The sequence below is a fragment of the Amblyomma mixtum genome, chromosome 3 (assembly GCF_055824585.1).
Source record: "Amblyomma mixtum isolate Tamu chromosome 3, ASM5582458v1, whole genome shotgun sequence".
NCBI classification, from domain to species: domain Eukaryota; kingdom Metazoa; phylum Arthropoda; class Arachnida; order Ixodida; family Ixodidae; genus Amblyomma; species Amblyomma mixtum.
Genome location: NC_143014.1, coordinates 279,499,606 through 279,511,967, shown reverse-complemented (window position 1 = coordinate 279,511,967; position 12,362 = coordinate 279,499,606). Strand labels below are relative to the sequence as shown.

The 12,362-nt window shown below is 43.9% G+C and overlaps 1 protein-coding gene across 1 annotated transcript in view; it reads right to left on the bottom strand.

The window, feature by feature from the left end:
- LOC149355000 (MIF4G domain-containing protein-like) overlaps window positions 1-12,065 on the bottom strand; it is a 35,513-nt gene extending 23,448 nt beyond the window's left edge. The window contains exons 1-2 of the mRNA XM_089583590.1: window positions 11,652-12,065; window positions 8,983-9,056 (exon numbers count right to left, since the gene is read on the bottom strand). The gene's annotated coding sequence lies outside the window, so the exon portion shown is untranslated. The remainder of the gene's footprint in view (window positions 1-8,982; window positions 9,057-11,651) is intronic.
- Window positions 12,066-12,362: the final 297 nt, after the last annotated feature.

Sequence of the window (12,362 nt, the reverse complement as noted above, 5' to 3'; positions counted from 1 at the left end):
CAGCTGAGATGTCGCAGACGATACACTACGAAAAGAGGCATACAATCCATTGATACATCAGTTGCAAAAAATAAAAACAGCAGCAAAGAAAAGGTAAAACAAACCAGTGTCAATGCTCCAAGCGATATCACTTATTTCCATAATTTTGAGGGACCACATGCAATGAAAATGTGGTGAGGTAGAGTCACAAGCGAAGGCCATTCTGTTCTCGATTTTATTATTACTAACTCTATGCAGCTGAATGCTTTTTCTGGTGTTTTATCTTGTTGTGTTAGTGACCATCTTCCTGTGTTTGCTTGCATTGAGAACGCTAGTACAATAGGAAGTAAGTCCACATCAATCACATACCAAGCTATTACAGAATCATCATTGAAATCCTTTAGGGATGCGCTCATGAAAGTATATTGGAGTAAGATAGCTGAACTTCATGATGCAAATGTTGCCTATAATACGTTTGTCGATTGCTTTAAACAGATATATCACGACTGCTTTCCTCTTGTAACACGTCTGAAAAGTCGCAGAATCCGCAAGCCATGGGTAACGCCAGAGCTTCGCGGAGAAATACAAATGAAAGACAAGCTGTACAGAAAATTTTTGAGCAGCCGGAAGGTTGAGGACCTTGCGGTATTTAAGAAATATAGGAACAAATTGACTAAAAAACTGCGGTCTGCACGAACAGCCTATCACGTGTCACTTCTAGATGTTAAGAATGCTCGAAATGGTGTACTATGGTCGAGATTAAATACACTTCTGCAGCGGGACAGTTCACGCACTGCATTAACAAAATTAAATATTGATGGAAAGGAAGTTTCTGGCGTCGAACTGGCTAATGTATTCAATACTTTTTTAACGAGCTTAGCTACCCGTGCTATAACACGTGCTGCCGGATCTGACACTTGCAAATATGTTCGAATTCAGAATGATGAAACAATTTTTCTGCACCCAGTCACAGTAGACGAAGTAGTGTCGGTGATAACAAATCTTAACAATAGCAGTAGCTGTGACATTGATGATATCCAAATACGGCCAGTCAAGCATGTAGTTGACATAATTGCTCCCATACTTGCTCACATCTTTAACATCTGTTTAGAAACTGCAGTTTTTACGGAAAAAAATGCAATTAGCAAAAGTTGTTGTTCTTTACAAAAAAGGAGATCGCAACGCCCTCGCCAACTACAGACCAATCTCTATTTTGCCAGTGTTTTCAAAAGCATTTGAGAAAATGCTGCATCTAAGAATGTCAAATTTCATCCATAAATTTAACTTGCTAACACCATTTCAGTTTGGCTTCTGCAAAAGCAAATCCACTGAACTTGCATTACTCCAACAAAAGGAATATATAATAAAGCAACTTGAAAACAAATCTATTGTCATTGGTGTATTTGTGGACTTCTCAAAGGCTTTTGACCTGGTAAATCATAAAATTTTACTAAATAAATTACACTACTATGGTATCCGAGGAAAAGCGCTCTCATTGTTAAGTTCTTATTTGTCGTTTAGACAGCAAGTGGTGTACATAAATGGTATACAGTCTGAACCGAAGCCGCTCTTCTACGGTGTCCCCCAAGGCAGTACGCTAGGGCCTCTACTCTTCAATATTTAACTAAACGATATTGTCAACATTAGCGATAATACAAAGTTTTTCATCTATGCAGACGATACGAGCGTATTTTTTTCGGGTGAAAATGTTCATGAACTTATCAAACAATGTAATGCCACAATGAAAGCTCTTGAGGTCTGGTTTGCAGTTAACCTGATGCAAATAAATGAGAGTAAGACCAAAGCTGTCATATTTAGGCCGAAAAATAAAGTTATCCCACTGCACGATAATATTATATTAAACTCGCGGGCTGTAGAAATTGTTGAGCAGTTTAAATGCCTTGGGATCATATTTTCTGCCAGTATGTCATGGGATTATCATGTCAATTATATCTTGAAAAAAATAGCTCAAATCACTGGTGTTACAGGCCGTCTAAAATACATACTTCCCACAAAAACTAAGATGCTGGTATACAATTCAATATTCAACTCGCATTTAAACTATTGCCAGTTGGTGTGGGGCACTACAACATTCACTAACCTTGAACGTATTCATTTAATGCAAAAAAGATATCTCCGAAATGCATATAATTTACCGTTCCGACATCCCAGTGCAGCTTTCTTTTGTCATTCCAGAGTTATTAAAGCACATAATCTTTATAAATATCCCCTCAGTGTTACTTTTAAAACAGAAATCAAGAAGAATGTAACAAATCTTAAAAATTTTGCAGAACTAAGGAAAAAAGAATCAGTCTATCCAACAAGACGTGGCGAAGAATGGACAGTGCCAACACCTCGACTAAATCTTGGTAGGGAATGCCTTCAGTACACACTTCCATCTCTTCTGAATAGGTATATCCACATTAACCTCGATTTGTTTTCTTTTTCACGTCATGAACTACATAATTTGTTTTTGCATAACATTGTTTAAGTTTCATTATGTATACATATTGCTGTTTCGTGTATTCTCCGGTGCTTCCTTGATGTGCTTGTTTTTTAAAATTGTATAAACTCTTGTGTTGCCTCCCTGTCAATAATTAGGATTGTAGACTCGTCAAGCTGCCCAAGGGCAGCTTTTTTCTACGATTCCTCCATCTGTAGTGCTAGATGGGAAATAAACTTTGATTTGATTTATTCTTCAATGGGAACAGGAAAAATTTCTTGATTTAGTTGTGATGGCATCCTGGTCTGAAGCGGGGCAGCAACATTTAACATTAAGTTGTGGAAAAGTATTGTAGAGTATATGGAACACACCTAAACGAGCGATTTCCCCTTTTATGCAGTGATGTCTGGTGGTCAAATGAGATGACTGATTACACATATGCTGTACCAAGTGTCGCTGTTGGATTAAAGGGAGTTGGTGGCATAGCATCAAACAGTTTGGTGCAAAATTGAAAGAGCTAGGGAATACTTCAGTTTGGAATCAATAAAATTTTTATGCATAAACTGCGCAGCATGGCAAGAGCACACAGATCCTGACATCTACTGATAAACCCGAGTGCCCTTGTGGTGCCAGCAGCATGTATCGTGACATGCTCCAAGTATGTGGGGCTGCATCTGGTTAAGGTTTCTCCATACCATTAACCCAAGAGGTGGGAAAGGAGGTCAATACGTTGTGACAAAACAATGCAGACAAGACAAGGACAACGAAGGAATAAATATGATGGTATGAGTGCTGACTATCGCCAATGTGTATTGGAAACCACGTCAAAATATATACACTGTGGCCTAAAAAAACAACGAACAAAGGGCACCTTGTGTCAACCACATTGCATGAGTGTAAAACAAAACAAAAACTGACAAAGAAGCATTTAAGAGCGTGAACTCTTCCTTAGGAAGCGATAAAAAAGGTGTGCTAACACAGTGATTGCGGTTTTTTTTTAAATTTCAGTGGCCTCGATTATCTCACGCACAAACTTTTCTGTGTCTGTCAGGCAAAATGCAGAACATGAATTCCGGTTCACAGCGTTTAGGATCTGGCAAACAATTGCAATTGCGACAGTGAATCATCAAAGTTCTCCCGCAAGCTTTGTTCACATCGTCGTGGTGGTCTTTTAAACCTCTCAGTGACACACTTGCCTGTTTTCCCAATGTAAACATAGCCGCATTTCAAGGCGTTCGAACACACTATGTCTTCTGTGCAGTGCACGAAGAGACTCTGATGGATAATCTCGGTTGACTACAGGTACTGAAACTTCATAGGGTTAGAAAAACAATATCGACGCCAACTCGACTGCCTATTTAACTGGTGCGACCAATTGTGGATGTAGGGAAAGGTACGTACAAACTTCCTTTTGGGAGTTACAGTCTCGACGGGGGCACAAAAGGAATGTTTCAACTTCTGCTTAAAGCAATCGGCTAAAGACACTGACAAAGGTTCTGAATATCCAGTAAAGGACAAACGGCATATGAGCTGGGCAAAACTGGATGTCATGGCAATCAAACAGGATTTCATTAAGGAATTTTTGAAGCAAAGGTTAGTGACACCTCTTGACCAGCTTAGACTGAACCGAAGAAAATGGTAAAAGTAGCTTGTTTTCCCTTGGCTCGTAAGCCCAACAAGTGTAACCACCCAAGATTAGATCCAATAAATGTGATGACATATTATCCTCTATAATTTCAGTGGTGATTCAAAGTGGACTGAGGCTTTGACTGAACTCCTCTCTCACCTTAGACAATGCTTTGTCAGGATTGGAGATCCTGCAATAAGCCACGTAACAGCAGCGCTAATAGTTTTTTTTGCAAAAACAAGCTATTCTGAAATGTAATAAAGGTGGACTGAAGGTATGAGCTTAAAAGTGCGACAAAATTATTCACCAAAACGCCTGAGACGTTTGGAATGCCACTGCTCCATTTAGGTTAATGAATTCTTCAACACATTATTGATCCTGATTGAGGGATGGCGTAATATAAATCCTTGATGTCAACATAGCACCCCATGAAACTGGTGCGAGAGTTATTGTGTAGAAACTGCGTTACTTTCTCTGCAGATCTTACACGAGAGGAGTCATCAATGCTCAGCAAATTAATTTTATGTTGCAAAGAGAAGGCGATTTGTTTCTGACAGGTTCCATTCTCTTAAACTGCAACCCTCAAGGAGCAGTCACCTTTATGGGTCTTTGCGGTAAAGAAGATAGCTGGACAATTTTTCTTACTGAAGTTGATGGCATTAGCCTGATGGTTAAACTCTAGATTGTTAATGTTTCTTGGCACTGGACTTTGCTTTTAACAAATCAGATAGTAAGTGGCACTCAAATTCAGAATACACTGCATCTGTGGCCTTGGACTGAAAGGCGCATTTCGATACGACCACAAAACCACCGTTTATCAGCAGTTGAAAGCAAGAGGGCCCACCCTCTTAAATACGACACAGTTCGGCCTGTGGGCAAGTTCCTAAAGAGGGTTCAAACCGTGACACTGCATCAAAACATCCCGAAACACACCTGTCACACTCAGGTCTGTGCGTGGAAAAGGCAACTCGTCAAACCATGGCAAGCATCTCCACAATAGTTCTCTTCGGAGGAACGGAAAATTTTGGTCCATAAGCACTTCAAGGACCAGACGAGGCAGCGACTCCAAGCTGAAGGTGTGCACCTTGTTGTCAAACTTGTGCCTGAAAACAAGCCAGGGAGTGGCTGGTTGACGGTGTCACGCACCGTTGATCAGGTGAAAGCCATCTGGAATGCCACTTGCCAGCCACTTTGCGCTCACTAGCCCGGAGCAGAGAAGCCAAGGCACGAGTGTCTGAAAACAAGGTGCACAATGTCGACACTGCGTTGCTGCCTCGTCTGCTGCTTGAAGCATATACGGGCCAAAATTTGCCATTGTTCCTTCGAAGAGGACTATTCTGGAGCTGTTTGCCATACTTTGACGTCTTGCCTTCCTGTGCCTGGACCTGAGCGTGACAGGTGTGTTTCAGGGGGCGTTGGTTGATGGGGTGTCGTGGTTTGAACCATGCCAGGAACTTGCCCGCAGGCTGAACTGTAACGGGTTTAAGACGGTGGGCCCTATCGCATTCAACTGCTGATAAAGAAGGTGGTTTTGTGGTCATGTCTAAAGGCGTCTTTCTGTCCAAGGCAACGGAGGCAGTTAATTCTGAGTTCAAGTGTCACACAACAGCTGATTTGTTAATAGCAATGTCCAGAGCCAAGAAACTATGTAATAATCTAAAGTTGAACCATCTGGCTAATGTATCAACTTCAGCAAGAAACTAGCAGAGGTGCCAATGAGAGGTCAAAAGACCACCGTTACGATGTGAACAAAGCTAGCAGGGGGAATCTGATGTTTCATTCTCGCGACTGCGATCGTTTGCCACATCCTTTATGCTGTGAGGCGTAATTTCTTGTGCTGCATTGTGCTAGACAGACACAGAAAAGTTTGTGCATGAGATGATCGAGGCCACTGAAATTGTAGAAAAAACGCAATCAATGTGTTAACACACCTTCTTTATCGCTCCCTAAGAAAGAGTTCATGCTCTTAAATGCTTCATATTCAACTTTCGTTTTGTTTTTGACAGATCCAAAGTGAATGTTACAAGGCGCCCTTTCTTCATTCTTTTTTTAGGCCACAGTGTATATATTTTGATGTGCTTTCCAATAAACCTTCTTGAAAGTCAGCACTCGCACCGTCGCATTCCTTCCTCATCTTTCTCTTCTTTGCGCTGTTTTGACACGATGAATTACAAACAAGACCATTCATCCGTCTTGCAAAAGTCAATGCAGTCAGAGTAGCTGAGATAGTTGGGGCATCCTTCTGAATAATGCAGTCATAAAGACAAGGTTGGGACATAAAGACAAAGACTGTTATTGAATGGCTAATATTAATGTACTTTAGTAATGTGCTTGGTTTGGTTTATGGGGGTTTAACATCCCAAAGTGACTCAGGATGAGGGACGCCTTATGATTTTGCATATTGATATGCTGGGCTTCATAAGAGAAGAAGTACAATAGTTTTTTAAGGCCAGCCGTAGAACAGGAAGCAATGAATCTACACTAATATCAAAGAATGAAGGCTCAAGCATGAGAGTGTAGCTAAAAGGTTATAATGACAAACATGAAAAGCTTTGGAGAAATTCAAGTCGATGACACTTGCCTAAAATAAAGAATCTAAATTTGGGTGAAAATCTGTTGTGAATTCAAAAAGTTGGATTGCACATTAGTAAAGAGAATGGGAGCCGTGATGACTGGTATAGAAATATTAGTTTGAATTATGGTGGCAAGTAATATGCGGACTCATTTCGTGCTCTAACAGTTCATGCAAAATGCACATCAATAAAATAGGAGAACAGTTCGGGGATCAGAACGGTTTCCAGCCTTAATTATTGACAGGTCAGCTTCAGGTTGTCAGGGATAGAACCAAGAGGTTTGGATTGGCTAACAATTATTGGTAAAATCTGTCTTCAGATATCCTCAGTAGTTTAAAGTATGTCAGAAGGCTTCTCACACAGCCCTCAGGTACTCGAAAGCTTATGCTTATCAATGACTTTCGAGACATAATGAGAAGCAATGGTTAATGCAGTGAAATGGGTAACAAATAACTGATTTTTCTCAAGAAAGTGCCCATGGAATATGCTGTCAAACAAATTCCCAAGGATCCTTCAATTAAGCCCAAAATGACAGTTTATGGGTAGCCACTTTGTTATAACCATCACATACAAAACAAGAGACACCAGAAGCCCTCCTTATTCACTGAAAACAAGGGAGAATTATGAGACATCATTCCGGCACACAAAATCACACGGATGAAGAGAGTAGACTCCGTGGACACCATATTTCAACTGAGGTTTATTCCACAACACAGGCTTTTTATGTGCAAAGGGGTACTAGTGATCCCTGGGGCTGAAAAGTATTTCCGCCACCAGATAACAATTATTCAGGACGGCAAAAACCAAAACACAAAAAAACATAGGGGTAAAGGTATATTGCCACTCACATTCAACACATCGGCACGCCTATGCATCACCTACCTGGCTGATCCAACAAACATATTTGCCTCCAGATAATCTATTTCTTTTTCTGGAGCGCTGCAGAAGGGCTGCTGACGTAATTCTCTTTTTCAGCAGAGATACAAAAGGCTTAAAAAATTCCCCAGCCCTTTCAAGTGCTAAACTTGCACAAGGCATGTGTTTCTTTCAAAAACGCCTTGCATGCTCGCTTGTGCGAGCAAAGGCGAATGTGCTCAGCTAAATGACCTCTGCCACTTAATGAATCAGCTGTCCTGCAATGTTCAAGCAAGCGTTCATTGATGCAAGCCTCGTCTGTCTAATGTAATGTTTGCCACAGGCAAGGAGGATGCTGTACACCATGTCAACCTCATGTTTAACGAGGGGTTTGGTGTGCTTAGTTTTGCAGGCAGGCTTTTTCGTAACGTCATTTATCAGGTGGCACATGCATCCCAGCTTTCCCAAGCTGAAAATACGACATGTACATCGTGTTTGTCACTGGCCTTCTTGAGGCGGTGTGACACCTGATGGCAATAGGGCACAATGACAGGTCACTGTTGCGAATGTGCGTTGTCTTCCGGCTTGCGCTGCCCAGCACACTTCATCTCTCGAACCTGGCTTTCTACCACTAAGGCTACAATTTCTCCTGTGAAAACTGCCTGCTCCAGTCTCCTTACTTGCGCATTGATGCTGTCACAGAGTCGTGACAGCATCAATGCCGAAGTAAGGCGACTGGAGCAGGCAGGCAGAAAAAGAAATAGATTATCTCAACGCAAATGTGTGTTGGGTCAGCCAGGTAGGCAATGTTTAGTCACGCCAATGCATTCAACTTGAGTGACAAGCTAACCTTACGCCTATGTTTTTGTTTTTGCAACCTTGAATAATTGTTACCTGGTCGAGGAAACACTTTTCAGCCACAGGGGTCACTAGTACCACTTTGCATGTAAAAAGCTCATGTTGTGGAATCAACCTCAGTTGAAGTATGGGGTCTATGGAGTCTACTCTCTTCGTTCATGTGTTTTTGTACACTGGAATGATGTCTCATAATTCTACCCAGAACCAATTAGCTCAGCTCTCCATGCTTAGCAAAAACAAGGCAGCAGTAATGAAACCAGTTCTCATGTGTGCACTTTTTCTTTTACATCTGTGACCTGCGATGAGTGGCATAAAAACACATATTTAAGTTAACACACATGCATCATAATGTTAATATTCGTAGTCAAATAGTATCACATAATGCAGCCAAAAACATGCAGACATTTCACACTTCATGCATAGAATGCAACGGTTAAAAGACGAGCAATATTGAATGTAAAACTTCAAATGGCCTGCAACCGGCCCATTCTGACAGCCAACTAATATTACTCAAATAAACATGTAAACATATCAGGCCAGAGCTATCCAAACTGCTCCAAGCAGTAGCATTAAGGAAAAGAGCAATGAAAGTAAGAGAACATTTCATGGCAACCACAAGAACAAAGCACAATGCAGTAACAACTTACAACACAGCTTTTGACTTCATCTGGTGGCCACAAAATCCATGCCATTGACTCGGACTGGAAGACAGATGTGCCACCTGCGGATACCAATTTCCCATTATCACTATGACAGGAGTACAAAAACAAGCATGCGAACTCGGTCCAACAGTGAATATCACACGAATGTAAAAAGATCAGGAAAAATATACTTGCCCAAGTATACGCCTCAATACAAAGGAAAACTACCCTGTTTAAAATGCATCAGTTCCCCTAGCACTAGTAAAGGAATCTTGCTATGAGCAAAACAAATCTGCGTTCGAAAGCGTAGATAAACATCGTAATAACTGAGACAATTATTGCGTCACTTGTTTTCCTCAGAAACCAATTTTCAAACAGCAGAGTGATCGAAATGCAAGATCCTATACTCTGGGTAGCCAGAAACGCTATCGGTATCATAAAAAAAAAATCTTCACATACTCATTTAAAAGTTAGATCCTGACGGCCGGAAATTAACTTTCGTTGGTAACTGCAACCTGAGACAGTGCTTTCTTTATAGTGGGGTTTGAATTCAGATGCGGAAAATGGGCACTGATCGTATTGGAGGGTTCCGGATTAATTTAGACCACCTAGAATTTCTTAACGTGAGCTGACATCGGGCTGATCCCGGGCTGGCGTTGCATATGTCTCCTCGCCCAACGCCGCCTCTCCTCCTCCTCTTCTCTTCTCCGTTCCTTCTTTCACCACCTCCTCTACTTGCCTCCTCCCCCACATCGTTTCGGGCGGGAGAGGCGGGGGCTTCCTTCCCTTACCACCACCCTCTCTCCTCGAGAGCCGTCGGGCCTCATCGCATCTGCACCGCTGCGTGCTACCACGGCGCTCTCGCGGGCTTGCTGCCGCCGGCCTGGCGTTGCATAAGTCAATGCTCACGCGCGCTTCAACGAAACGTCTTGATACTGCTACTCGGGGTTCAACAGACCCCTCCGATGACAAAACGCCGGCTGTAAGCCGCCCTAGGCTAATATCGCATCTGCACCGCTGTGTGCTACCACGGCGCTCTCGCGGGCTTGCTGCCGCCGGCCTGGCGTTGCATAAGTCAATGCTCACGCGCGCTTCAACGAAACGTCTTGATACTGCTACTCGGGGTTCAACAGACCCCTGCGATGAAAAAAAGCCGGCTGTAAGCCGCCCTAGGCTAATATCGCATCTGCACCGCCGCGGGCTACCACGGCGCCATCGCGGGCTTGCTGCCGCCGGCCTGGCGTTGCATAAGTCAATGCTCACGCGCGCTTCAACGAAACGTCTTAATACTGCTACTCGGGGTTCAATGACAAAACGCCGGATGTTACATCATAGTTATCATCATAGTTTTCAGAATTACTGTAAATTTGTTCACCGATTGTCTCTTTGTGCAGTTATAATTGATGATAAAGTGTCATTTCGTGTTCTTATGTTGAATTCGAATGGCAGATCGGGATCAAGTTTTTCTGCTCGGTTTGGATCAGTCGTATTCCAATGGTAAAATGGGAGCGCGAGTTGTATGTTCCAATGGCAGATCGGGATCAGGCGTAAATCCCGGATCGCTCCGTGGAGCAGCGATACTTGATCCGCCGAAATCGGCGGATTTGACCGGAACCTCGCATGACGTTTTCTTTTCCGCCGCGTCTGCTTCCTGTCGCGACCGGCAGCAGCCGCTTCGTTCCTAGGGCGGCTTACAGCCGGCGTTTTGTCATCGCAGGGGTCTGTTGAACCCCGAGTAGCAGTATCAAGACGTTTCGTTGAAGCGCGCGTGAGCATTGACTTATGCAACGCCAGGCCGGCGGCAGCAAGCCCGCGAGAGCGCCGTGGTAGCACGCAGCGGTGCAGATGCGATATTAGCCTAGGGCGGCTTACAGCCGGCGTTTTGTCATCGCAGGGGTCTGTTGAACCCCGAGTAGCAGTATCAAGACGTTTCGTTGAAGCGCGCGTGAGCATTGACTTATGCAACGCCAGGCCGGCGGCAGCAAGCCCGCGAGAGCGCCGTGGTAGCACGCAGCGGTGCAGATGCGATGAGGCCCGACGGCTCTCGAGGAGAGAGGTTGGTGGTAAGGGAAGGAAGCCCCCGCCTCTCCCGCCCGAAACGATGTGGGGGAGGAGGCAAGTAGAGGAGCCCGGGATCAGCCCTGACATCGCACAGCACAGGGGCATTCTTTTTTTCATTTCACCTAAATCGAAATGCGGCTACTGCCATCAGGATCGACCCCACGACCTAAGGTTCAACAGTCTAGGGCCAAGCAAAAACCGCGGCGAATAAAAAGTGTTTCAATCCCCCTCAAAGTGCTAACGCTATCTTGAAAGACAATCATACATTTTACGCACAGCCAAAGTGCCGGTCCTTGAAACGTGCGCGGTGGTGTGAACAAGCATGGGCAGAAACGCGTAGAACGAGGCATATACGAGGACAAATCTGTGCTCAACAAGAAACAAAACGCGCAAACATGCGCATACCAAAATCATGCAAAGCTAGCGCACGCACGGTCGCATCCCCTTTGCCAAAACAAGTACCGACAGCGACAATTCTTGGCAGAGCAACTCACCGCGGCGACAACAAAAGCGCCTTAAACGCTTTTTATAGCATTGAACACGAATACTGCAGCAGTACGACAGGTCACCGTTCCAGCATTATATGCTTCGGATAATGCACGAGTACTGCTTACCTTTTCAGATGATTGCGTAGTCGTGCAGAACGCTGTTTGCCTTCGTGTCACGGGCACTACACCAACCAGTGAGAGTTCAGCACGAGTGCTACGTAGCCGGCACTCTCTACCACGTAGTCACACAGAAGAAAATATTCCGGGCCTTATTTGGAACATTTCCACCGCGACACTGCCCGCGCGTCTTTGTGCCTGGACACCCATCCTGGACTACACAAAGAAGCGCACAGACTGAAAAGTTAGAGAGACCAGAAAAATGACACTGCCTCGAATAGGCTACGTCGACAGCACTGCGCGATTGTGCACCCTTGAGCAAGAAGAAACACACGCAAACCACAACACCGTTCACGACGGCTCACAATCCAAGTAGCGAATTGTAGCAAGCGCCGAAGCGCGATGCACGCGACGCAGCACCCGAACCGCCATGAGGGTTATACAGAAAAACAGCTACCGGCAGCCACCTGGCGGTGACAACCAGTTTTTGTTTCGGTTTCGTTGTGAAAAAGCTTGTATCCTACTTTTTATTTTATTTTTGGTATTTTTATTGGGTATTCAGCCGTATCGGCATCCACAGAAATTGCAGCGATTGCGAGCAATTACCACTGGTAGAAACGCGCGAATTAACGACCTGTTGCTTGCGCTGCGGTTGAAAAATGCCTGAGTTCTCACGGCAGTATGGCTTGCTGCTTTGCTCATTCACGAAATTACATGCCG